A 25188-nucleotide genomic window follows, 5' to 3' on the forward strand; every position below is an offset into this window, starting at 1 on the left:
GGAATGATGTGCCCAAGTATATTTATGTATAGAGTTACTTTGCATGCTTAGAAGTATGCAGTTGAGTAGATTTAATACGAAAGGTGTTCTTTCTGAATCATTTGACACTTGACGCATGCATCAGACCCTTTACGTGGTTACTACCGATCCTACCTTCTGCCTTGGGCGTAAGGTTACCCGTCAGAGTGAAAAAACTTTAAAAAAATTGGAAAATAGCTATGCCGTTTATGAAATCCCTTCTATTTGTATCCATTATTATGCCATTCGTCTCAATATGGCTAACGTTCTAATATGACTTAATTAGCGGCCGCGGACTTTTAGCTATTAATAGTCAAAGAAGCATTAAACGATGAGAAACAAATCTTTATCCCTATTGAAGCTTTACTTTTAGGACAGTTCCACTAACAGGCAGGAGACGTTTTTCATCTACTTGATAGGTCCACCTCTTAAAGGCTTTACATTTGGTGAAATTTTTCTATCAGGTCACGAATATGTGGCATCATATATCAGGCTGCGGACTACATTTGAGGGTTGATTGACAGGATTCGTTTTTCTTTTGTCGACAGGCCGATCCACTCCAGGAGTTTCGTGCGTCCGGAGGCTCGTTGCCAGTAGCAACGTGCCTTGAGAGCCCGCTAACAGAGCTTCTTAGTGTTCTAAGCCTTCTTGCCCATGCTGTCTGCCTTGAGAGTTTTACAGGTTCAACATTTATCCCTTAGTAGGGAAGCGCAGCCGAAAACTGGTCTAACCGAAATTTAACTGTGAATCTTTCTTTGCAGTAGATTCGAGGTAATGCGCAAATTCGTCACAGGGTTGCACTTAGAGCTTTTACACATTTACGAATCGTGATCATCGAATAAATTCAGTCTGTCGGTGTACGGGCGTCACCGACCGCACGACTGGAACAGAAGTTCGATCGATCATGCTCGTGCAAGGATGTAAATAAGTAATCTGAATTTATTCGTTATATTTATTTGTTGCCAATTTATTATCAGCCATCTGATGGAGAGAAAGAAGGAGCCTCATGGCACACTAGAGACACATTGTCAAAAACGATATTCCTATAATTGTTTTGCTTAAATTATTAGTCAAAAACAAAAAAAAAATCAATTATAGCCGACAAGTTAAAATAACAAATCATAAACATATCAAAATTGTTTTATTTCGTTTCAGGAGGGTCATACTACGAAGGCTACATGGACCTACGATTTATGCTCTTTTGAGCCTGGTCGTGTTCCAGGTCTTGATCTAACTGTGAATCTCAAAAGGTAATTCGGTCAGGTACGCATGTTAAGCCTTCTTCTTTCGAGCGGTTCTTGTCCAAAAAGCGATATTTGCCGGAACCAATTTCTGCCTGAATTTACCACCAATTTTATATAGACTCAAATCAGGTGTAGCTAGATTACGCTGCAGAATAGTTCTCAATTTACAGAGTTTTATAATCTAAAATTAAAAATCAGACGCTAAAATAAAAACAACGACAAGAAGCATTAACAACCACTTCTGGAAGACGTGGCTCTAACATATATGATTATACAAATTCTGCTAAAATAACTGACTAATATGTTCGTAACAATGTAAAAGTTATTTTTCTCTGTGACAGAGGTACTTATTATATAGAGATGTTACCCCGTTTGGACCTTCTTCCCCCTATCTTCGTTACTACGACAACCCCATTACCCAATAATATGCTACGATACGATAATGAAAGGACCACCAAGATGATAATAACGTTTTGATAGACGTTTGCGCTATGCTGCGAATACAGTATGTACGAAATCATTCCAAAGTTCTGGCTGAATACATTAGAAAATCTTCGCATCTACGACTTCAGCGAACGAAACGTGTAACTGTTTTAGTTTTATGTTAGGCTAAGAGAAAAATATTTAACGGCAAAATATTCGGCAAAATATTTACGTATTTTTTTTTAGGTAGCTCGACTTTCTTATCGTTCCCTTCTCTAAAAGTATTTATTTTTAGGAAATAGTTACTAGTCTAGTGTAGGAGGTCTCTAACAAAGATAGCTGGTTCTTTTCTGTGACTCGCTTCTTGTCACAGAGTCTTAAAAAAAGCAGCTTATGTCATACCTAGTTAACTAACTGGTTTTAATTCCTTTACGTAGGTACACGTTTGGCTATGTAAGTATAACTATACAAATATTATATATGTATGATTGATCGTCCCCGTCGAATAGTACCTTAGCTGACTCTTAGCCCTTATTCTGCCAGCCCCTAGTTCTGTGTGTGTGGTAGTTTTGCAAAAATAGTAAATATTGATTCTATAGCTGCACGATCCTGTGTCGTTTTCCAGTTGGCACGTATGAGCATTTCTTCCCGGCTGAGGATACATACGGCGTGTATACATACCAACTCTAGCAAGACGCGAAATAGAGGATTCACGGTAATTGCTGTCGGCTATTACGGAACCGGATTAACGTAACGAGTCCCTAGAAAACAGTAATATACGAAAGATCAAATATATTATAACACTGATTATCGAATAATTGAAGAACACCCACAATTACTTTGCGTTTATGGCTTTCGTCTATAACTTACATTTGAGTACCGGAGTAGAATTAATTTCTGAGGCCTACCGTTATATGGTAAGTGCTAATGAAACTATATTTATACGAAACAGTGCCAAATTTGCTTTATAGGCAAGGTTACCTCTATGCAAGCAAAGCCTTCGTGGGTCAAAGGTTTATTACGAGTAGGACGGCAATTATGGTAGTCTCTGGTGGAAAAACCATGATAAAATCTATCGAAATTGTTATACTGTATAGTAATGATTGCTAAAATTGTTCATTGGACCACAGAAAACTATAGAGAATAGAACGTCACCTTAGCCGTACTAAATTTCATCTGATAGGACAAGGCAGAATCATGCACTTACTGCACCATATTGTTATTAGAATTGTGTGCGTCCTCTATAAATCACTCACATATCAAAATCTCACTATTGAGATTCAATTATATAGGTAATTTATTGTATTGTATGAACATATAACCTAAAGAAGTTAAATATTAGTATGCCTAGTTGGATAAATCGAATAAAAGTCGAACGAACGACGCCACATTATACCTGAAGAGTATTGCAGCGTGTCCTGTGTAGGTATATGCAGGATGCTTTTTGTTCAAGTTAAATCCCTTCGTGGCGCTGCATATGTATTGCGACGACTACGCCATCTGGCGACTAGTTCTCTATTTAGTGACGTAGCAGACTCTGCTTCTTGCTATATTAGGCGCATGGTTGAGTTGACTACTATTCTATTTAGACTTCATTCGAAACCTGTTGTTCTAGGCTCAGAGGGAATTGTATTTCTGCTTGGATTTCTCTTACGCTTGGTGAGCTATGGACGTGTTAGTTGGTAGGATATTTTAGCAGCCAAAACACGGGCCTGAAAGAAGGTAAATATTTTGCAAGCGGAAGCAGGCTGTTCGCTACCCGAATTTCATTTAAGATACAGTATCGTTTAACGTTAGACGTACGATGTGCCTAATTCGATATATCCCGAACTGTCCTCAATAGAAACCCAAGCCATCAAAGACGTTTGCTTATTCAATTCTTCTTTAACGATATTTCCGGCGTCACTTCCGAACAGCGGAATCAGACAGCAGATAGGGGCTCAAATACAACGATGGGAATCCGAGCTTTGAAAAGAACTTACTAGGATAATTATCTGCAGTAAACTGTACTTTTTCTTTCCAGCTGAATATAGTTTAGTATAAACAAGTAAAATTACCAGTGTCACCGAAATATTGCTTATCTCATTGATGTGAATAATATTAAATCAGGTCTTGCGTAACGGTTTCTCCTCAGGACTGGACATGCCTAACTGGAGAATCGGGACATAACGAAGGGCCTGCCCCCGAGGCCCTCACTCAACAGAGGCCAGAGCACCGAGCGTATTCCCGTGCGACTGCGCTCCTTACCCTGAGCCAAAAATTTCAATTATTGAACGTGGTGCTTTGTGGCAAATAAACCTGTATTGATCTCTATTGGAGCACCATGTGTAGTGGACCAAATACGCATTGTTATGTTGCTCATTCGATGGTAGCCAATAAACGTGCTAACGACTCAATCTCGTGCTCAGTCCTGACCTTTTTAGTTAACGAAGTCACTCGCTGAAGAAACGGCAGGTCCTGATGATGCCAATAGGATGTTGCACAGGAAAGCTTCTGGTGTAGTTGTTTTATAAAGGTACAATTGCTGATCACCTCACTGACAATCCATAGGGCTCAGCAAAGTACATATTTTGAGCAATCCAACGATCATAATTCGACTGACGACAACGTCTGATAAGTCTATCTAGTAGAAAGCGCTTAAAGGTAATTGCAAACATGGCCCTTAGTTGTAAAAATAATTTCACTAGCATATCGTATCCTTAGCTGTGGACAGTTTTTCATCTTCTGTTATCTTCAATAGCGTCCTCACTGATGCGTTATTCGGATAGAAAAATTGTCTGTGAAACTAGTTAGCAACATAATAGGATGACATATTTCTATTTAGCAAAGCTAGCACAGCCTAGTAACTTATAGCTTAGCATAATTTCGAAAAAGCTTTCATGGACCACTACTGGCTTAACTCATTTATAGTGTAAGCTGTACCCTAACAATCTGTAATGTCGCTTATTTCCATAATGTTTTCCAACTTTACAATGTAGCTTATTTAACGCTGCAGCTCGGCGGCGTTTAAATTGCTAGTTATAATCACAAATTTTACCTTCTTTACGAAATTTCTCTTACTTTTCAGAGTCAACTCATCCGGCTGTTGGCCTTTTTGGGGGTTTTTTACGACCTTGTTTTAATGCAACCTCTCAAGGACAGTTCCAATTGCTGAAACTGGTCATTGGTCAATTGTTTTTTTTTAATTGAATCAATTCAATGTGAGATTTCGCGTAATCTACAGATTTCGAGCACGAGAATCAATTTGTTTGCGAATTGTCTTAGCAGCAACATATATAATTTCCCGTGTTTTCCAAGCAACTGTTCAGTGCTGGCGTCAACGAACAGTGTTGCATATACTATATATAGATGGAAATACAAACACAGCATACCGTATACTGCCTGCGTCCACTGAAGCATTATCCGAAATTCAAGCTAAAATAATCTATATTTGTCCAAGTTATCCTGAGCGACCATAACCCTGCGCCACTCCCGAAAGTAGACAGCATCATAATGTCAAGGTCGTTCGTGTCGCACGAATCATCGCTCGGGCAGTCCCTCAATGCTCCAAAGCTCCGAACTTCATTTAACCACGGATCTAGTCCTTACCCCCCAATGTCATATCGTACACAGTACAATCAGCACTAACCGTTGCTGTTAACGCCTTTGCGGAACAAAGGCGACTCTTACCACCCAATTGGCCCTGTAGCCTGGCCTATTGCAGCTGTCTGCGCTTACTGAAAATTGTCTTATATGTCGTAAAAGAGTCTTATATAAAGGTAGTAATCAGATATGTGCGTTGACAGCATAAGTGCTTGAAACACGGCCAAAACAGGGAAGGTCGCATGCACCTGCCGACTGGACGTCTCCTACTGTTAGTGAGCGGCAAACGAATATGGCCATTTGTCGCAGTTCGGCAAATGTGGCTCACTGGTGGAAAAATTAATGAGATGATGATATGAAATGACAAATAAAGGCTAGATAGCTAAATATGATAACGTAGAGATCGCTATAGATAATTAAGATGGCGGTCTTGTCCAGCAGGCCAGAAGTGATAGGGCTCTGCCTTTAGGCGCCTTGATAAAATAAACAAGTACGAATATCTTAGTGAAAAGATTTGTCGAAAATGCGTATAGACGTTTTCATTATAGAGCTTGTCTATTCTGAGACTGTGTCGTATCATTCTACTTGACGTACACTGTTAAATTCAAGGTTAAGTCAGAATTAAATTAGCAAATATAGCCTAGTGCAGGCTTAGGAACCTGTCGTAGAGACATGCACCCCCTCGAGCAATCAATGACTATCGTTTTCACATGATCATCAGCGTGACCGATAGGTATTGGTACGTTTGGACACGAACGCAAGATTTTTGTGGTCATGACATGTAATGTATGACTTACTTTGTGTGACCGATCACAGCTACAAAACTTTCCATTTTTCCTTCTGTTCAGCCATGTTTTAACTGAAGCACAAGCGTGTACAATTATTACGGCTCCTAAATTCTCCAACTAGCAATAGCTAAGATATTAATTACTAATTATAAGAGAAGCTGTCTTTCTGTTCTAACTAAAGTTTCTGAGCTGACATCCTGTGTTAGCTCGCCAATTACATTACCCACACAATTTTGGTCTAGTATCTATATATTCTGTCGTCCCGCGTTCAACAATCCACATTTATGTACCAGCATGTGTCGAACTATGGAACTCTGACTTATATGTAGCAGCAGCGCCACCGCTCAGGGACAAGAACGGCGGTCGAATCACATAACACCTGGAATCACTTTTCGTCCTCCGCTAAGCCCATTCCTTCATTCTTTTTTTTATGTCTGTTTCCGTACGGATATCCCGATAAAGTATGTCTCCGCCACGGCGGCGCGGGAAGTAAAGCAAAACACGTCAGCACATATTGCGGCGGGCCAACCCGAGGGCTGGACAAACGGGGCATAGCCAAACACGAAAAAACCAATAGAGCAGATACTTACAGCAGACGGAGTGGTAGCAGAGTAACCGAAATGCATCGTCCAGGGCCACACCGCCTCATGACAGTAAAGCACACATGGCACTGGAGACAGGCACTGCGAGCGGTCGGTCGGTTGTCCTGGTGGCATTATTTGTCAACGTAACGTGGCAGCAAGTAGGCGTCACGGAGGTCCTTCGTAGCGTTGCAGGCAAATTACACCACTAGGATGGTTCGTTCGTGCTATAGACATTGTGCCGTTACTTCCGCAACAGTAAAAGCGACCTGACAGCTCCGCGGGTTTGGTGGCATGCCAGTTCGCAAGGCCGAAGGCCCATCGTTGAGCCAGCCCATTTGAGTAGATTTAGCTTCTGCTAGCATCGCGCCAGCAAGAAAGGAAGGAGGTAATAACGTAATTGGTATGCTGTGGTGGGTGAGGTAAAGCGCCGACAGGGGCAAAAGCAGAAAGCGAGGCGCCTTTGACAAACGACATAGAAAGACCTACAAGTCCCATTCTTGATGCTAGCCGAAGGTTCTCGTGCTTCTGCTGCCCTATAGACCGCCAAGACCTCGTGCGATTCTGCTAAGAGGTCCCTTGGGCATTCGTTCACTCATACACGCTCAACCAGTTACCACAATGCGAGCTGGAAGTGGAAGCTACAATAGTGACTTAGATTCGCTTCCCTTTTCCCGGCGCGCGAATCGGCTGCTCCAGCGGCAGCGGACGTTTTCAAGGGCTTGCCTTATCACTGGTACTTCGACCAGTATTTTTAGTTCGGTGGTGACTTTACAACAAATGTATCGGTATAAGCATGAGGAATGGAAAGGAGATAAAAAATAAGGAATTTGTTAAAAATGCGACAGTATATGTAGCAATAGAAGGCTCTAGAGACATTAAGCCAGGCTTTGCGACAATCGTTGATTCTGCCTAACAGGATACTTTGTTGCAGAGCTGAAACCTTCGAGCGCAGTCGACACTCCTTTAATGGTTTCATACAATATGGCTATATATATATATATATATATATGATAATACAATAATATGGCTAACTTATTATACCAATTATCTCCTCAAGATGTGTTTATAGTAATTCGTGTCCGTGTAACAATGAGCAGAAGCTGCGTGATTTTCATTTTCTATTGACATACCTAGAGCGCTAACCTCGCTCCTACTAGCCCTAGTTAGAAGTCGTACAGTTTATCATATGCTTTATACGCGTTCGACGACCTGCGACGTAACGTATCGTTTTTCGGGGAGTGAGGTCAGATCGTTTCAGGTCGTTGTTTAGACGAGGCAGGTCATTCCTTAAATAGGTGTTTTTTTTTTCTAAGCTGCATAACATTCATGGTCACGTATTTAATTTTAACTGTTATATTCACTCGATTCGCATAGTATACTTCGGTTAAGATAGGGAATGGCTTTTGTAGAATAGGGGTTTCGTTAAATTTTTCAAAAGTAAAACCTAAAGAACTCGGTTTCTGCTATTTGTACACTCATACAATTAGGAATAGTATTTATTTTGTCGTATTAGGATTAATTGTACCAGTTAGAGACTATGGTTTTGATAGGACTTACAAAGAATAGGCAACGCAAAGAGGTTTTACCTAGAGCAAGTTAAACTCTAGCGAGACTGTTTTTTTTTTCGTATTTTCATGCCTGTAATTTGGTTAACAAGGTGATATCGATTACTTTAGATTTATATACCATCAACAGGGTAAATGAAACAGGACAATCAGTCTCTCAAAATTTGTCTTAAGGTAAGATTTGATTTTCAATAACTCTTTACATCATTTCAGCTTGTCTACAATAAACTTTTTCCAGTCTGGACGTTCAAGCGAATGAACAACGTATGGCATATCATGAGGGTGTATATCTGCGTTGAAAATAAATTACATTGTATGAGAAATTTTTATAGGGAAACTGCTTGTTCAGGGATTTTCACTGTTAGACGACTACACATTCGCCTTGGTCTGTCATTATTGACGCAAAATGGTATCTTTCTTGATTTTCCATTTCGCCTACATATATATATATATATATATATATATATATATATATATATGTCTGGGCATATATGTATGTGTACGGTGATGTATTTTTATGAGATTTTTGATTAAAGCAACGTATTATATGTATAGCCACAAACCTCTTTCTCATACTTTGTAAAACAAATATGTATTGGTCATTTAGTATACTTACATATATATTATGTTTTTTCGATGCTTCTCTTCTCATCACCATATAATTATCCGTTTTGTTTTATTTTTAAAAGGCTCTCCACCTGATTTTATTGGTGACTTAAAGATGGCGACCTTAGGCAATAAATTTTGATCTAGACATCGGACGACGCACGTACTTCAAAACGACAATGAAACATTCGAAGAAAACACGAATGAAGTTGAAAGAAGGCTGCAAAGCAACGTCAACTTTCTCCTTAAGCCCTCACAGAAAATATACTCCGTTCGGTTTCGGTCTTTATTCTCGCCTGCATATATATACACATATGTATAGGATAAAGGTGAGGCTGCCAAAGTTAGAAAAAACAGGGGAAATGCTTTTGAGTAACTAGGTGTTTCATTTGAGTATCTTGCTAAAAAAGACATGGTGTCATCGCAGGACATCAAACAGGCCGTGCAGGTCGTAGCAGATTTAATTTTTGTTCGACTACATATCATAACCTTACGATGCACTCCACCAAAATCTGTAGCGTCCTCGCGTCAACAGGAATGTTGTGATAATGGCGGCAGACGCATCAAGCGCAATTTTCGGGTTCGCGCAGGTGGCGGCCGTGGCCGGGGCATCGACGTCGGCTGCTCTAACAGGAGCAACTATCTCAAGAAAAAGGCAAACGGAAAGGGATCTTTTTTCGTCGCAGCAGTCTCTTCCACCGACTCTGCCGGACAGCAGTAGCAAATACAGACAGAACTAAGAGCAAAAGAAGAGGTGTTTTTCTTCTTCACGTCCCCGCTCGGGCTCGCTGCAAGCGTTCGTGCTTAAAACACTCGAGGCATTTCTGAATGTGGTACAAGAGCGTCATGTGCGCCATTGTGACCGTCGGGTGCATTAGTTAGTATTTGAAGTACACCTTTGCATCGCTCAAAATGTCTCGCATTCTTCGAGTAAGTCGACCTCTCGTTTTCGTTATCGCTACTATTTCCCGTCCTTGTCAAACCTTTATTTGCATGTCATAGACTGCTGTAACCATTCCATCAGCTCCACAGCAACAGTTATTTAATTTCGGTATAGTTCTCTGGCCGAATAGCATTGGTCCAGGCAACGAACAGTGAGGCTGCGGGGCACAGCCGGTTGTGTACTTCGTTTACTTTCAAGGGAGATGCAACGTTTCCTTAGGAGAGAACAGCGTCGCCGCTACTGCCGCGGTCAATGCTACAACTCGTCTCTGCGCTCATGTTAACCACCCCTTTGTCCAACCTATTAGCCGGTTTTGCGTTACTCCTACTAGGGTCTTTGCCCTTTTACACACTCGACCGAATTTAACTATTTTATATTTTGTTTATTTTTTTTTATCGAATTTATATTTATCGAATTTAACTATATAATATTAGGGGTTTGTTGAGAATTGATTTTTATCAGATGTAAAACAAATTTATAGGTAGGCAATTGCACACTTGCTCGAACCTGGCCCATAATAATAGCCTCATTGCTGATACGCTTAGCTTAGACTATGAACGTGAACAAAAGCGCCAAATAAATTATCAGTATGTGGTTGATTTAGGGATTTACATCTTTGGGCTTTACCTTTTATTCTTATGTTACAGGGATTCATGTGAATAGAGGTGGAAAATGGTAGTAGATATCATATCAGCAAGCAGGTAAGTCTACCGTTCAAAAAAACATAGGTTTATAATTTTAGTTGCCTCCACTGAAGACTTACTAAAAGTACATGGTATTTTTCGAGAAAATTTTTGTAAGTGTATATATATACTGTAACATCTCAAATGCAGGTTCAAATATAAAGATATCCAATTAATGATCTCTATCGACGACTGGAGGTATGAAACCTCGTAAAAATTGAACGGTACTTTTCATCCCGCGGTCCGCGTTTAGAAAACTTTCGTTATAGTCTTCATTGCCATACATAGGTAAAATACTTCCCTCTGATATGCGCCCTTAACCAAACATTTTATTCTGTACTCGGAAACATTGTCTATAGAACGAAAAACGACAAGGTCTGCAAAAAACAAGTCGTTCTCCTCCAAACGTTTATAAAGAAGGGTCTGCTCATTGTGTGGGCGCATTTATAATTAGCCTATATCTACGCTTTACTGGATTGTTGAGTATATACCGCGGTTTTGTCTTTAGCGAATCGGTGGCCTATCTGCTTAGTAGAAAATATTGAATTCTTAAAATAGTAAATATACGCGTGTATTTTGCCATTTGAGATGGTTTGCACGTCGTTTGTTTATATCAGTCTGGCTCATTTTTTGATTAGACTGTTCACCCACTCGGTGACGGCTACCTGATTTAACAGCATATATAAAAAAAGAACGTCTTATTAGACGGATTAAAGTAAGGTAGAACGTGGCTGCGCTACAGAATAGCATCTCGCACTGCTCTGAGGTTTAAACGGAGGTTGAGAGACCAACGATAGCTGGAGTGTTCCGGCCTTGGGACGAGCAGCTAATACCGTATAATGTCAAAAGATATCCATGCATTTTTAAAACTGTTTGGCTAGCGTTTATATTCAGTTCAGTGTTTTGCATTGACTTGAAACAGATACCAGTATAATTGATCAATCTAATTTTGCTCTTCCATCTACAAGTCCACCTATTTGCTGGTCTTCTCTGCACTATAGTAACACACAATATAACTTTACATACAGAGGGGAATCGCTTAGGAGAGTAGCAATAACAGTGGTGGCAGGCTTTGTTTAAGCTACACCACCGATTTTTGGTCTCTCGTGCTTCATTCGTCTGCGTTGGCAGTTTTTTTTTTTTGGCGGTGCTCTTCCTTTGCCTTCGTTCGTATTGTTTCGCTTCTGAATGGCCTTCACTTCCCGCCTCTACCATCGGCTTTGCAGCTGCCTCCCCTGGTGCACCTCAACGTTCCGGAAACGACAGCGGTGACGGTACCAACAGCATCAACAACAGTGGTAACAAAGAACGCGAAATTTTCTCTTATTCAGCGTTTTCCCTAGAGGCCCCAAGACTGTCTGATAATGTGCTCTATAGAAGCGAAATGCAACACGTAGAATGAGTGTTCGCCATTCCACCGTTCCTCCTTTCCGTTAGCACAGTGCCAACCGCTGGTACGCAAACGAAACATACGCAACAGCGTCGACGGCCTCGGCAAGCAGGCGTCAGCAACGACCGTCCGTCGACAACAGCGGTAGCAATCTTCTCTCATGCACTCTTCGTCTTGTCCTCTACGTATTGGCAGATATTTACTCGTGATTCTCCCGGCACCACTCAGCGGCAGCACAACAGCCTTCGTCTTTCTCGAACTCGTTCATTTTATGACTGTGGGGTCTGATTTTCTAATGGGTTGCGCCCCAGCCAGCTACCAATTCTCAAACGAGCGTGCGTGGATGTTCAATTTATTGTCTGCGTATGTCGTCAATCGGCGTGTGCGAACAAGCTCGTGCACAGCTTCGTTATGACTCGGATGTTTATCCATGCATGTAACCGTGTCTACTTGTTTGTCTAAATGTCAGTACTTTTCTTCGTAATATAGGCATTGCATTGAATCGTATGTTTTTGTAGGGACAACAGCGAAGAGACGGCTAGCGAGAGGGCAGGCGAAGGAACTACCAATAGCTCGAAACTGATCGGGTTCCTGCGTAAAAAAATTGTCCACAATGCATAGTTCGTACAAGATCCTGACAAGGGTCGTGTGTGACATGCGGATTTTGATTGGCAATGGCGACAGCAGCAGCAGCGGCAGATCTGGCAGCGGTCGTTTTTGAAACAGTCAACCGCGCACTTTAAGCTTGAATGATAACATATTTCTATGGTCAATCGTTAACTTGTTGGTCGCGCACGCGTGTAAGCATATAGAATACGCCACGACTGCCGTGATTGGAAGGAGTAAATCCTTTCTTCCAGAGTTTAGCCAGGTTTTTATCGCAGACCGACACACGCATACGGAGATAATCGGGAAGTGAATTCTTATCGGTTTTGTTGTATGTTTTTAGATTTGATAGTTTGTTCTTTGGCATATTCAGGATTGGCAGTGTTCACTGTGTTACCTGTGTAGTTTAGGATTATAAAATATTGCCGTATGTAGGTTTTCGAGGTTCAGTTGATAACGGTAACACGGTGTGAGAAAAACCTCGCTCGAAGACCTTGAACGTTGACAATATAAAACTAAACGTATTCTATAGCGATAAAGACGCTTCGATTTTCCAGTGGATCGTACTATACTCTGTAATATGCTGCCTAGGAAATTTAGTTGCTATTATTTATACGGCTCCAACGCGTTAGACGGTTTATCATTTTTGTTATGGACGTGCGACTAATATTGGTCAATGTATCTCGATTCAGAAGATAAACAATCATTATAAGGATCATCAATTGTAATATTAAAGGACTTTCTGTAAAAGCTTAGCATCATATGGTTGCGCGGATACAAGAACAGCGAGCCTAAAACTGTGAAGATTTTCGAGCACTACTAATAAAATGAGCCGATGAACTTTTCTTCTTATAGAGATTAGGGTATTTTATACCTACACTATTATTAGGCCTTCTCTGAATATCTTCAAAATTAATTAGCGGGTTTATCTCACTTGCAGCTTGCTGAATTGCCTATTGTTTACCATAAACTTATTGTTATTTGGCCAAATTATGGCATTTTGTGTAAATACATCGAATATACAACTAAGTAACAAATGAGCAGCCGCTAAGAGTATAATTAGTGCATAGAATATATGAAATATATTCTTCGGGTTTAACATAGAGCGATTTTTTTGACAGATTCTAAAAACGGCAAAGTTTGATGTAGCCTGAGGCTCAGTCGGTCAGCCGCTCAAGCTTTACTTCCCCATTAATAATTAATGTGTGTATTGCCTGCGTTCTCTGAGAAAAGGTCGAAACAAACTTGACACGCCATTGGAAGTTAGGTAGCTAAAGAGGTGGAACATATTTTATTGCCTTTATGAGAACATGCCTAATTTAATACCAAACCTGAGACAAAATTATGTCCTCAACTTATTTGCATTAAGTATTCTTGTCAAAGGTTGACTGCGTTTGCTACTACAGTTCAAACGTTTTTGGCTTACCTTACGTCGGTAGTGGAAAGCGTTCACTTGTACTTACCAGTAGCCCCCATATGTGTAACAGGAATGAAGTCTAAAGGAGACTTCAGCATTTTCTACAGGTTTTTATTATTTTACGTACTTTTTACATAGATATCAGAGAGAACGCGAAGTTCCACAGCTATTGCAGTCTTTCACTATCTAACATCGAAGATACATCCAGATATTACACATTCGTGAAAATAATACGAAAAGAAAATATATTCACCTTAGCAAAATGTAGATTGAAGCTCTGCAAAGAAATTAAATTAAATTAAATATCTTAAGGTTTACATCTGGTACCATTATACGGCTACCTTTCAACATGAAACAAGGTATGTCTACGCTCAGATTCGAACCTGAACCATCAGGTTTTTTCTCAAGTTTAGCAAACGAATGCGATGTCATCCCGGTAAAAGGAAAATTAAGCATTTTAAGTTTAAACACTTTTTCAATCACGTTGAAGGACGGAGTTCTTCTACATGAATTCGCTCAGGTTCCAAACTGAAAATACCGGCGCATTTTAGCACCGGTGTTCTATGTTCCATATGATCTCTACTGGCGAAAAAAATTAAACAGAGAGCGCAAACTGCTGATCACTCCTGCACAACACAATTAATTAATTTGGTTTTCCATCATTTGTATTTCGCGCCATAAAGCTTTCTGAGTTCAACGACTGAACTGAACGTCTTACGCATTAGACACAAAAAAGAGATGTGGAGATGTGTCCATGGGTACAGAATTTTTGCTGATTATTTTCTCACTGACAACGCAGAGTTTTTGGACAGGAATCGATGTGAACAAGCAGACAATCATGTGTAATGTGTTATGCGCGAGCGTGTCACGATACCGCTAAAAGCAGACTGCCGAGAAGAGAATGTAGGCAATAAATATGGGAAAGGGGAAGAGCTGCAGACGACAGATAGACAGGGAAAAACGCCTAATTCATGCTTGGGCTACGCTATGGGCCTGGTTTGCGTCTCCGCGCCTGCTTCGTATCTTGCCTAGACATGGTCGTTCGCATACCGTAGGCCACGGACTTTATGGGCCGTTTATAGCCGTGTTACTTGAATAGCATTTGGACCAGCTGGATCAACGCTATACGGAATGGCGTTGTATATGGCCCATTCTTTATACAACGAACATTAACGATATGGACTATGGCGCTGCTTTTAAGTTTTTTTTTTTTTTTTTAACATTAGTAACTTCTAAATGAAGGATATGATTCTGTGTGAACTTCGTCCAAACCTAAAAACAGGCTACAGTAGTGAAATCGTTTTACTTTTGGGGAGTATCTTCCTCTGTAGAACTGATTTTAGTACGTTTTCATCAGGAAGAGCTAATGTTTTGCAGCTGTTCGCAGAAGATAAGTTCGGTTTGTCACTGGTGACAAATGTTATGGCATCGTGCTGCTAGCATCGAATCAATTCAATTATAAAGAAGCCTGTATCGTGGGGACGTAGGCGGAGTTCGCCCTTTGTGATACCACAGCATATTCTTTGTTTGTTTCGGCTATCTTTCGTAAATCGCGTGATGTGGACATGTGTGGGAACGTGTTTAGGCCTAATGTTGTTCATGAATAGGAGAGTGTGCGGCGATAGCGTGCAGTTCGAAACGTTGTTTTGAAACACTGCTAACCAGTGATGTACTGAACGCATTGCTTTGGGCTTTGCCATTGTGTTGTGTAAGTATGTACGGTTGGAGGAAGACGCAACGCTGCTAGTAATGACCATACTGGATACTGCCTATTTTTTTTTTGATTCACATATCGTTCGTTGAAATGTTTATGCGAAATATGAGCGGCAAACGCGGGGCTCCAACATCGCCAGTGGACAGTTGCCCTTGTTGCATCTATTTGAGTTAGACCCTCCTCCGTAAATCTATTTGCTTCAAGTATGGGTATTGTAACGGGCGACTAGCACAACTTTTCTGTCGCGTAAGCACAGACAGATTGCGATCGTTTGACATCCGATATTAATCTACTGCTGTCAAGGTCTAGCCACAAAGGAACTGTGACAAATTTTCTGGATCTAAGATCAAGACATGGCGATTACACCCAAGAAAATTCGTAGAACGTTATTTTTTACTTTTTATCATCTTTAGGTTAGCGCGAACAATTTATACACATTGTGAATATCACTTAAGGACAACCATAATCGCCTAATAATTAACTCGTATGTTGTTCCTTTTAGCTTTTAGTCGCAAGGTTCGCACGGATCCCATTATCACTCCTAGTAACCTTTACACGAATTAAACAACCTCCTTACCCCCTTACCGCAGGTTACTTCTTTTGCCTGCCCAAAGTCTGGGACTTGTCAAGCGAAAAAAAGGGACCCATCATGGCATCGACACAGGCAGCCTTTACCGCTAGCCCCCCACAAGTGCAGAAGCCCCTGATCTGGTTTGCTGAGCCAACTCGAGAAGTTGTTCGGTTGTATGCAAAATAGCACCGTGGCTATGCTGCAACGCGGAATCAGACGGAGCAAGCGGACGAAAGGGTCGCGGCTGTCGCTGATCAATAACTATTGTAGTCTCTGAGTCTGGGCGACACAAATGTTAATACAGATTGAGCTACAAGCCCCATCCAATGCCCGGTACCAGCTACCGACGATTCATATCTGTGCCGTCTGAATGAGCTTGTGCAGTCCGTAGACGTAGATCCACTGAGCCAAAGTGCTTTTCGCAGCATATTTCTACCAGATGACATATGTCACTGAGGGCGCACATTGAACTGGTAGCTGTCCTGGGTTTAATTTGTTGCACGCTCGAATAGAGAAAGAAATAGCATCAGCAGCAGCAGCAGCAGCAGCAGCAGCAGCAATAAAAAAAGCAGAACGACAGGAAAAACCAAAGGGCAAATGACGGCAAGTTCTCTGGTCTGTCCCGGTCCGATTTTGATGGGCGAACTGAAATGAAAGGAGGGCAATGGCAAAGTAAGAGGACGCAGTTAGGGATCCTGAAGATTCCGTTGGGATATTAGGCTACTGCCATCATCCCAGAAGCCAATGTTTCGTAATAGAATTTTCAGAATAGTGATTTCGGATACGTGTAGAAGGAGAACGAATGAGGGCGACGCTTAGAAGGTTGCGGTATACTTCGCAGATGACTTGGAGTTTTGTTCGGGAGAACTAAGCTAAAGTCAGTATAAGGTAATCTCATTCCGTGTTTGAGTTCCCACCATAATTGTCCGCAATACTGCCGAAGAATATAATGTCAGAAACGAATCATAGGTATAGACGAATGATGGTAAAATAAGGGTGTATAGTAAGTGGCAATTTTTGTTGATTCCAACACATACAAGCTCGCCAGCTTGATATTGAAGTTGGCTTATATAACGGGTAGAAACGGGACGCCAAACATGAGAAAATGTTTAACTCTCTGTTCAATGACCGTTCTGTCAATTTGTGGTGCATAAACCACTTGCTCAAGACGCGTACAATTATTACAAATTAGTTTGTGTTACATATAAAATATCAAAGCAATGCGTGGCGCTGACGACCACTCGTACAACTAAGTAAACGTCTAACGTTTTCTGCGCTCGCAAAAATAAGTAGCTGACGTATCTTCTCCGAAGACTAGGCGCCACGTCGTTGTAGCCTCAGAACAAAGCAGAATAGCTCTCACTTGTACATATGCATCTTTCCAGAAAATGTCAAAAGTGCTAAGACCCATTCACGCTCGATGCCTGTACACCAGTTATTGTGTTGGTTTGTTTTCGGGTTTGTGTCTAATAGCATTCATTGTATAAACGTTTAACATCGTCGAAATTCAAAGAGATCTGCGGGTGTATGCTAAACTCTTTGAGCAGATAATGAAGTTCCAATAAAATTACGTAGCAAATGTATTACTTGCTTGCAGTTATTACGGAAGCAAAGATCAATCGATGGCATGCGATCGAATTTACTCACACAGTTAGGAGTAACTTACGGTTTCGTACCGGAAGCGTTGCTCGTAAGAGAACAGCGTTATTAGGCATGTACGCTATTGTAGTATATCGCGGCTGGGGCGTGAACACGCGCTATTCTCTTCTTGACGTGACCATTGGCACGTTGTGTTTTGTGGGGTGTCTCTCCGAGCGAAGAGACATGTGCAGAACGGCATCTGTGAGTCGTGAGCAGTCAGCATCTTTGATGTCTACTCTAAGCAAACGAGCTCGCTAATTCGTAAACAGTTATATTAAGAGTCGTATAGTAAGAGGAAGAACCTTCGGAGTATAATTTGGACCTCGAATACTGAGCGTTTGCCATCAACGTAACTACGTAACTTACGCTACTCGGCAGCTGTTCGGACACGCAGCAGCAACAGCCTATCTACAAAGGAGAACCGAAGTCCTTGGGACGAGTCCTGTTTTTACTCGACCAAAGAGTCCAGTGCCACGGTGCGTTGTAACGCCAGTCCACCTAGATCCCATAATTCATTCCGCCAGGGTAAATCATCATGCCCGGTAAATTGGGCAAAAACGTTTCGATTGGGTTTGAATTTTGAAAATAGTAAAAACGTTCGTAAAACTATGAATATCATTTGGGCAGAACAGGCTTACTATGACCATTACGAAGTGAATATCTTCGCAGCTTATAATTAGATGGTGTTCCTTTTAGGCATGCCACACTAGAAAAAACGCACGTATATCGAGTTGCGGGACCATGCTAGTACCGTGCCTTAGTCCTAGTATTCAAGTTACCCGAACATCCTGCGGCAGCTTGTTAGCTATATCCTGCATTTGACAAAATTGGCGAGTAGTTTCTTTTAGATGGTAATGGCTAAGGATGCGTGATTGCTTCAGAATAAGCTTTCTTGCTGTACTGATGTGCACATCCTGTTACACGTAGATTCATAGTAACAAATTACGGGAACGGAGAACTATTGAGTATAACGTTTAGCATATTTACGTAAGCGTAGGCTTTGAACAGCTTTCAACCTGGGTTTCGCGTCCGTTTATCAAAACTATCCCCTAAATTTAATTAGATTGCTTGACCTAGTTGTGGCAGGTTCTATTTATTTAATACAAATGGCCTCGTTTTAAGCGATCGTAAGCAGGGTTCCGATGCTAGCGATTATGGTTTGTAGCTTGATCTGCCATTAGGATCACAGGACGGAACCTGCCCATGTCCAGAACAACTCGTACTAAATAACTTACTTAAATACGTTTACGACTGACCGGTTTTTAATAAGCTGGTACCCGCACTATCTGATCATCTTCGAGATATAATTATCAAAGTACGCTGGTGCGAACAAGAAGCTTATATTGTAGTTTATGCTTAGATTGTAGACGAAGCGTATATATGGCTGCATTTGCTCATCATCCAATGTATATGACGCAAAAATTTCAAGAGTGAAACAACCGAAATTTGTATTGAATGGAACATAGCTAGAAAGCATACCGATCACACGGGTAACTGATGATATTTAGGTAGCTGCGCGTACAACAGCGACCTGCAGGGTGTTACTTTCGTTAGTAATAGCATCTTAAAGAAACGAACCGAGATCGAGGTTTCTCGCGCCTTTTTAGCACCAGCGGTAGTCGGGTAGCAGTTGTCCTAATGGGTTCTTAACTCAAAGAAAACGTTTTTTTCAGGACTTTCTACCATTCCATCCAGCCATTCGCCAGTAAAGATATTTCAATAGAGTTTTCGTCTCTACGTGTTAATGGACTCGCGTAGAGTTGCGACGCGGAGTTCTTAGTCAACCAGCACTACTCCAGCTAACGGTTGCCTCTAATATTATAGTAAAAGCACTGAGTAACTGACGTTCATATACAAAAGATTCGTTACATTAGTGAAAGGCCGTTATGTCCGGATAGTTTTGGTGTCTTTTCGTCTCTTTATGCTTTACATACCGACTGGATTCCAGTGGCCGAATAGCTAGCTAGCTCTCTCGAATGGCCTAGTGACGGACTAATGTTATCCCTATCTGGGCATGTGTGTATTTGCATGTAGCTTGCGCATGTGTGTTTTGGTGTCCCTGCACCAGCTCCAGTGATTCGTGAACACCATTAACCAGTGCCCTATGTCTCTCTGTCTTCGGCAAAGGGTCATAGTGCACATAAGCCGAAACTGAATAAATAGCGGCTGAAAGCTGGGTCGCACCGCTTTGCAACGCGCCAGTACCCCGCTCGTTCTCCACTTCGCTGTGTAGGTAAGTGCCTTCCTAATAGTCGATCACTCCTTATACAACTTCAAATTTTCGCTCGGCAGTTGCAGAAGTGGCTGGCTTTGACGGCCGCGACGTATTACAGTGCTGCGTCATTATTATTACTACTATTGCAAAACTTCTTGCCTTCCCCCTTCGTGCACAACCCCGTCCAACTTCGGCTGGACCGAATTTTAAGGGGACTTTAAATTTGCTTAGGGAAAGTCCGATGTCGGCCTTTCCCCCTCATTAAGGCGCTCCTGGCGCTATTTGACCGCGCTTACCCTGCGGGAAACACGAAAAGGAACTGAGAAGAACTGTTGTAAATGACGTGCGCTGGTGTCCATTGGTTTGAAGTAGTCCTCAAAGTGCATAGGGCAAGAAGTAATGTTTAGTGGGGATAGATCACCGTCGAGAAAATGTTAGAACGGAGTCTGTAAACCCGCAAAGCCTGAATAGCGCACACAGACGGTTGGGCTAATCTTCAACTAATAAACAAGCTGTACAATGATAAGAGAAAGAACTGGAAGGGGCAAATGGAATGGAAAGATTTTGCGTAGGACTAGTGGTGTTACGGGATGGGACAGGGGCACGGCGTTAGTGGGTCGACGGCAGCCGTTTGAAAAGACAAGAACAAAGCTACAGCACTGGAGAGAAAGAGCAGTTAGATATTTAGCTAAAATCCCGCTGCAGTCGCTGCCTTCGCTACTGGGCTGGGCAGGGTATAGGGATACACTGACCAGCAGCTGTATGTGGTTATGATGACGACGATAACCGTCGGAGCAACGAGAGTCCTCGTTTCTCTTACACACGAACAACTGACAGCGGATCAAAGATACACGGAATCAAGCGGACCGACAGGTTGACATTTAATACCGTTGATGAAGAGACGGATGACGATTATAAAGCGCAATGGGAAATCGACCTGTACCTGAACGATAAAGGAGAATGATGGAGAGGTAGAGGCACCTGTGTTAGGCTAAAACGACACAATGAACTGAATCGCAAGCGGTGAGAGGTCATGTGAAACAGAAGAAGATGTAGACAGAAAATGAAACAGCTCGGATTGGCAGAAAGATAGCGTAACAGGCACACAAAATATACGAATAGACACGTCTGCTACTTCATCTTGTTTTAGGCAAAACGTCAATTCTTCATCAACGCTTCATATCGCATGGAGCTCTAGTAAAAAACCGTTTGCACGTCTTTAGATGCACATTTTGTTCCTTCTTGTAAAAGCGATAGACTCTCCTTGAATTAAATTAAGCGACAGCTGGATGCGTGTTTGTAGATTTGTTCGTAAACGCGTTGCTGGACTCCTCGTACCTATTGCAACGGACAAAGTATACATATAACATAGATCCAATAGGTTATGCTGAGTATTTCCATTGTTCATGCCGTATGCTAGGAACAAGGCATACATAGATTTAATCGTGAAAACGTAGTTCATGAACTTCTAATCGAACAGCAAATCCTATCTTACTAAAACGATTCATATGTCGAACAGCGACAGAATTAGATAGGATCTTCAATTAAGAGACGTCTGAGAAAGGCATCTAGAAGAATACAGCTTGTCTCAAACATGATTTTTGCGTGATAGGCATCACGGAGGCGCTGAAGGCTGAAAAAAAACTCATGGCCGAACTCAAAATTGTGTGAACGACTGTCAGCCATAGAGTACCGTGTGGTTTGTACGGACCTACGGGTCTTTGTAGAGCGATTCGGTGTATCAGAAACGGAAATAGATGTCAATTTTGGTCGATCTTAGACGTGCAATGATAGTTTTTGTGGACACTAATGGTTTTATTGGGTTAGGATTATGGCTAGAAGGGTACAATGTAACAACACATTACAAGATGGTACTGCAACTAAATATTAAAACCTAGTATTGTGTGCTTTCCAGACTCGTCCAACTCTTCACCGATCAATTCCTTGGACTGGGTTATAGGGAAATCGGTGATACGGATTTTCAACTGAAATGCCACCGCTCAATATTCTTAACATGTACATCGAAGGCATCTTGACTAAAGTCTAACAACAACCAGTTCCTACTGACTCCGTTCACTGTGATGTTAAGACGTAGACACAATTCACGGTTCCCTCATGCACCGATGGGTCTACGGATAAATGGGAAAACTTTTTTCACTTGTGGAAATTTGCTTACGCTTATGATGTAATTTATACGCACTTTAGGCTTATTTCATTAACTTACAACATTTAATGAAAATGACTTGATGTAGCAAACTAAGTTCGCCTAATGTAAATGGATATTCATTGATAAGGTTCTTCAGGCCTGTGGCACTATGGCCTGCTTGCTTTTTCTTTATGAATCGGGAGAATCTGTTGTTCATTCTCCGGGGCGAACCATAACAGGAAAAAAGAAGAAGCATAATTCAAGGCGGCCGATACAATCATATGCGAAGTTCCGATTCAAATTAAGAAACATCCTGGCAATGACAGGAGAACTTTGTTTGATCAGTTATTAAAATATTTGATAAGCTGCGTCTTAGTTACAACGATACGAATGCTTTGAACGAAGTAGGAAAATGCTAAATTAGTAAAAAAAACACATTTATTTTTTTATAAACAGCTCAAGCGCTGCAAGAATTGTAGACTGACGAAATGATATTCAATCATGCGATACATATATATGCTTGGTCTTGAAGAAAAATTCCTACGATTGTTATGTATACGTGTATATGAAAAGATTCTTGTGAGGAAATAGGACCGCTGATTGAAGACTGGCAGGTTTCACGAGAATGCGCTGTGTGATCGGCTGGTGGCTGGATGTACTTATATATGCTAACCGTTATCACTCGCAATGTATATCTTATCTCAACAACGCGCATATACACGCATGTTTAAGTAACAGCATAGAAACATAAACAATAAAAACGAGTCTTGCTATTTTGAGTTAGAGAACTTCGAGTGTCTGACGCGTCATACTAAATTAAAGCTGTAAGCCATTTGTTAAGTACACTAAATAAAATCAAGTTAATGCACTGAAAGTAGCTTTTGATTGGTTTGAATGATTGCCTGAATGAAAGTTCTGAATGTCGGCTAGCATTTGTAACAAAGCTTGAAGACAAAATGTAAAGTAAAAGCTTCAGCATTACTGATTCCGACAACAGAGCTTAGCGTATAGTTAGGAACCATTATCGTAACTTTTGTAGGTGTTGCATTGCCACTACAAGAATTTTCCCTTAGCCCCTCCTAAATATTAAAAATATTATTAAAAAGTGAATTGAATTTATTTAACACATATTTTCTATACTCTTGCTAAGTAGAAGTAGTAATAATAATAGTATAGTAAACATATTTTCAAGTCAAACAAAGCTGACTGTCAGGCTGCTGTTAAAACCTGTGATACCTATCAAAACCAAATCCGGCCACATACGGATAATATTGGCCACGTCATATTTAACGCAGACCAATACCCCCCTCTGCTGTGTCGTCGCGGTTAGGTCTTTCTTCGTATTTCGTCATTATTAGGTTAGGAGCAGACGATCTGATACTCGATGAATGATTACAGCAGTATTAGTTGACGGTAACGGCAGTCGGTTGATAATGTGACGCCGTTTATAGCGTACTCTGATGTGTCCCTATCTTATCTCAGCCATTATCGTTGGTACATAGCAATATGAAGGTGTTCCTCACAACTCTTCTTCGCCCTCTCGTTGGTTCGCTTCCCGGCTTCGTCCCCTCCACCCCTTTACCTCTCTTTAGCCTTTTCTAAAAAAAATTCTTTCCCCTAAAACTACATCGTCATCGCTTTTGCGGGCCCGAACGACATGGCGCCACTTATCAAACTGGTCAATCCATCCTTGTTCGTCGCGGTACTCAGCAAACACTGTCAGGCTAAGACTGAGGTAGAACTAGTTGCTTTTTGAGACCTTGTCAGACAGCACAGCGACCGAAGCTACCACGCTGGCTACCGAGGGTACCGAAGTGCTCCTGTCGACACCGCCCAACGAGACCAAGAGCGAAGCCCTAACCGAGGCCGATAGCTGAGTGACAGGAACATTTGGGGGGGGGGGGGGGTTTATCTACATCCCTTATAGATCTTTCTCTAGGCAATTCAGGAAGGAAAGCGTCCTTCTGCTTTGCCCACTGCCTTTTCTGCTCCATAAAAATAGTTTTCCCTCTCTTCTACGTAAATGGTATATAAACCATGCTATAAGATCACCTGCAAATAGTTGGACGGTGGCGTGGCGGTTTAGAGACCTTTTGTCGTTGGCAGTCGCTGGTCTAGAAAGTGAGCAGCTTAGGTTCGTTTTAAAAGGTAATCGGACGGTTCACTATTTTTTATAATTGACTAAATGGAGATTGCCTCCAATAGCAGATACTGTTAGCGGCTACTGGAGTAAACTGGACAACTCTGTTGTCACTATGTATCTGTTTTGATTGTATTTGTCTTCTGGTAAATTTTGGCTTCGTGCGTGCTTTTTTTTTTTCGTGTTCTGTTGAGCTGGTGCATTTCCTTAAGTATTTGACTACAATAGCTGCTTCATAACTTAAAGAGCATTATGCAAATCTACACAAAAAAAAGTTGCAAAGTTAAGGCTAGAAAATTTATCTGGCTGTTCTTAGTAGATATTGCCTTTCCAATTACGATAGGTTGTGCCACCCTGCTCTGGACTTTTTGTAATAACACGCTGATGTGCGTAATCTACCTGGGCTTAAGGTTGAATTTAGCAGTACGGATACGTAAAGGAGACCGGCAGTGAAGTATTGATTAACAAAATATTCAAAATGTGCTTTTTACGATGTAATACGGCGGTGGGTTAACCAGTTGAAAAATGGTACCTGGACGTTGGAGTCCGGGACGTTACTGGTTCGATTTTGCCAACGCCCCTATATACACGACATATATGTGATTAAACAAAAGTCACACTTATAATATAGTGCATGCACCTTTTTGATCGTAGTCGATATCGTTCTACGAAGTCGATCCGGTTCTAGATAATATCAATCACACTTGTTCCAAGTTTTTTTTTCCTGTCTACGAATCGCATCTCCGTAAGTGTATTCGAGTGGGCGTCAGGTGAAACGGCTTCGTCAATCATCGATTATCGAACTGTGGAACTAGCGACATAAAATGACAGTTAGATTTGCAGTCTGTTTTTCCCTCCTTTTTCTTCCCCATCGTTCACGCATGGCTCCCACAGCAGAGACGTCCGCCCACC

At 41.4% G+C, this 25188-nt stretch overlaps 2 long non-coding RNA genes across 2 annotated transcripts; both read left to right on the forward strand.

Moving 5' to 3' along the window:
- Positions 1-1173: 1173 nt before the first annotated feature.
- Positions 1174-4074, forward strand: LOC147756795 (uncharacterized). The gene is made up of 3 exons (XR_015324363.1): positions 1174-1268; positions 2311-2400; positions 3820-4074. It is a non-coding gene; the product is annotated as an uncharacterized LOC147756795 (long non-coding RNA).
- Positions 4075-14810: 10736 nt separating this feature from the next.
- On the forward strand, positions 14811-23010 carry LOC147756796 (uncharacterized). Its single transcript, XR_015323999.1, has 2 exons — positions 14811-15557; positions 21906-23010. It is a non-coding gene; the product is annotated as an uncharacterized LOC147756796 (long non-coding RNA).
- Positions 23011-25188: the final 2178 nt, after the last annotated feature.

Source organism: Varroa destructor, unplaced genomic scaffold (assembly GCF_002443255.2).
Source record: "Varroa destructor unplaced genomic scaffold, Vdes_3.0 BEIS01000003.1, whole genome shotgun sequence".
In the NCBI taxonomy this organism is placed as follows: Eukaryota; Metazoa; Arthropoda; class Arachnida; order Mesostigmata; family Varroidae; genus Varroa; species Varroa destructor.